This window comes from Lycium ferocissimum, chromosome 11 (genome assembly GCF_029784015.1).
Source record: "Lycium ferocissimum isolate CSIRO_LF1 chromosome 11, AGI_CSIRO_Lferr_CH_V1, whole genome shotgun sequence".
Classification (NCBI taxonomy): Eukaryota; Viridiplantae; Streptophyta; class Magnoliopsida; order Solanales; family Solanaceae; genus Lycium; species Lycium ferocissimum.
The window spans coordinates 24,519,075-24,522,640 of NC_081352.1; the positions used below are offsets into that span (position 1 = coordinate 24,519,075).

Sequence of the window (3,566 nt, forward strand, 5' to 3'; positions counted from 1 at the left end):
ATTCTATAGACAAGGAAAAAGTAGATTGTCCAATATAAGAGGGATATTCTATTAACATTAACAAAGTTAGGATTCTAATAAGGGGATTCAAAAAATTCTACAACTGAGATTTGAAAATTTATTTTCAAAATTTCACTTATGTATAACCAACATTGCTTTTTACCCTATTGACATAGTCTAGCTTACTGACTAACTGAATCCCTTCCATCACATGTGGCTCCACCAGTGCCTATAACATATGTTCTTTCCCTTTTACAGGAGCTGAAATCAAATCATCAATGGAGAAAATCGGTAGGGAACTATTAAAACAGTGTGAAGGTACACCAGGCGCGATTATTGCACTTGCAAAACTATTGGCAAAGAAGGATGAAAAAGAGTGGGAGATCGTGCAAAAAAATGCCCGATCACATCTATACAATGTTATGACTCCAAGTTATGATGATCTATCAGATCATTTGAAACTGTGTTTTCTCTACTTGAGCCATTTTAGAGAAGACCCGGAGATAGAACCAGAGAAATTATCTCACTTATGGACAATTGAAGGATTGATATCATCACGTGAATGTGGAAGAATGATGACACTCTTGGACTTAACACGAGATTTTGATGATTCTAGCACATAAACGCATGATTGACGTGGAACAACTAGTTGATGTCAAGTCCTGCCGCCTTGTTGGACTAATGGGAGATATGTGCCTCTTGAAAGCGGAAGAGAGGAGCCTTTTGAAGGTCATTGATTTACGAAGCGGAGATATTCCACCTTCATTTTCTTTTGGCACAACTCGTTGTATAGTCATTTATCTCGGGAAGCATAGTCCTCAATTCACACCCGAATTAGCTGGAAAACTCTGGAGTCTTCAAATCATAAGGGCTAATGTGCATCAACAAGTAGAGGAGTTGGTATTTCCGTCCATAATGTTGGAACTTAAGAAATTCAAGGCACTCTGGATTCTTGATTTCGACAACATAGACTTCCGAGGGAGGAAACTACCAGTAGGTATCTTCGCTCTATCGCTCTTGAGGTACCTAAGTTTCAAAGGATGTTTCCTAGACGAGTTGGCATCATCTATCAGGAACTTGACATTCTTGCAAGTCCTTGATTTGAGAATCAAAGATTCATGCAAGATTATCATCCCAAATGCGCTGCAGAGGATGGGAGGATTGCAGCATCTCTATCTTCCACCAGCATTCCAAATGAGAAATGGCAAAAAGTTTCGATTGGATAAATTGACAAAGCTTCAGACACTTAAGAACTTCACCTCAAATGCGTGTGAAATTTGCGATCTCTTCAAATTGACAAAAGTCCGCGACCTACATACTAAGATCGAAGGGAGCCATGAGGACCTTCAGTCAATAACCAGCCATATGAAAGTTGCTCCGGAAAAATGGCTTCGTTCCTCCATTGAAATAAAAAACTTTGACTGTTATACAGAAACGAGGCATGATGTTTTGCGGCAGTTATTGGCACTCGGTGTTCCACCGATATTATCCTTCGAGGGTTGTATTGGCCACCTGCCACGATACAATCTGATCTCCGGAAGATTCACAGAGATAGTCCTTAGTAGCGCTCAACTTAAGGAAGATCCAATGACAACTTTTGAAAAGCTTCCGAGACTAAGGCGTCTAGTACTTCATGATGATGCTTTTATAGGGACAGAGATGGTTTGTTCTGCTTTAGGTTCATAGTTCCTCTTGGAGAAATGGACTGTCGAAGACAAGGCCATGTCAAGACTTTCTCATCTCAAAATCAATAATTGCGAGAAGCTATTGCTCCCAGATGGTTTAGAATTTCTTTCTACTCTCCAAGAAATCAAGACTGAAAATATGCCTAAACCATTTGAAGTAAGTCTTCATAAGAGATATGGCAAAATCTTCTTGATTAATTAGCTTTCATAGCAATCATGTATGAATATTCGGACATTGGGTATTTGCTACCTCCGATCAGCATAGGCACCGGGTAAATGGGAAGAAATCACCTAATGTATTTTGCCTTTGTCGAGACTTGAACATGAGACGCTATGGTTCACCTCTCACTTCATTGACCACTAAGCTATACCCTTGGATGCGTAATAATGCGTTGCTCTTCTTGTATCCGTGTGAGTTCTTTTGCAATAGGAATTCTAATATTCTATTCCTTCAAATCTTCACATGCATACATGATATTACAATCTAAATTACATAAAATTCTCCTACAATTTCGTGCTCTTTCTTTTCTTTTCTTTTCTCTTGTAATTTAATTTTTAATATTGTTATGCACAATCCTTTTTAACTTTAAAACTTTAACTTGAGATACACTTCCCTACCCAAATTCACTACTAAAAAGCTATCAAAATCGACCTCGAGAAACCAACCTCAAAAGAAGTCTGAAAAAATTGACCTCCGGAGGTCGGTTTTTGCAAGGATTTTTTTTTTAAAGGAACCGACCTTTAGAGGTCGGCTTTTTTTTTTTTAATTAAAATCCTACCTCAGGAGGTCGGTTCTTTTTTAATAACTTTTTTTTTTTTTTTTTGCAAAATATCGACCTCAGGAGGTTTGTTGTTGCAAAAAAAAAAAACCGAGGTCAGTTTTCTCGCGAAAAAATTGAATTTGAAGAGTACAAATAAGAAAAACTAATGTCTTAAACCAACAAACACTAATGGTCTAGTGGTAGAAATGTATACTACCACGGTCAAGATGGGGGTTTGATTATCGGGTGGTGCATTTTATAATTGTGTTATCTTAAACCGACCTCCTAAAGTCGGGTTTTTCCAAAAAGCATAAAAAATAAAAATAAAAACCGACACCGTGAGGTTAGAATTTTCCGATCATACTAACCAAGATATTACGGTCCTACCTCTGCGGTAGTTTTTTCACGACGGTTTTAACAGTTTTTTAGTAGTGATTTTTCTATTGGAATACAAATTAAAAATGGATAGGTTGTAGTTCGAGTGCCTACGGAAACATCCAAAGAGTGATGCAAGGTACTGTTGGGTTTTAAGTGTTAGATGAATGAGAAATGGAGGGAAAATATATGGAGGGAAAATAAAACTTTTGAATTATTCCTTTTTGCTTTGCTTGTTGGATGAAGCATTTCTCTGACATAGGTGGTGGAAAGAAAAAAATTTATGCTTATATGTAGAAGCACATTTTCTAGCTCATAAGGAGTTGAGAAGAGGACCTCCCCTCGCGCCGTCGTCGTCGCTCGGCTCGGCTTTGGATATTTGGATTTGGTCAAATGATTTGATTGATTGATAATCTTTTTGGATCAAATTTAATTAATTTTAATTGTTAATTAATTGTCCAAATCATGACCCGAGTTCTCGAATTAATTAGACCCGGATCCGTTTCCGACCCATTTTTCCCGGATTCATTTTAAATATTCCCGCCATCTGTTAGAACACAACTTTTCTGAAAGGGTGCAAACCTTTTTGAACCAACGCTTCCATGGCTATATATAACCTGCTAATCCTCATATATTCCTTATGAAGTTTCTGATCTTCTCTTCTTTTCTTCTTCTTGCACTTCATAAAATATTCGTGTGATTGACAACCGTCGAGTGAGTTGATTGACAACCGTCGAGTGAGTTC

General features: G+C 37.6%; 1 pseudogene; it reads left to right on the top strand.

Moving 5' to 3' along the window:
• Nucleotides 1–278: 278 nt before the first annotated feature.
• On the top strand, nt 279–2,085 carry LOC132038152 (disease susceptibility protein LOV1-like; annotated as a pseudogene).
• The last annotated feature ends 1,481 nt before the right edge of the window (nt 2,086–3,566 follow it).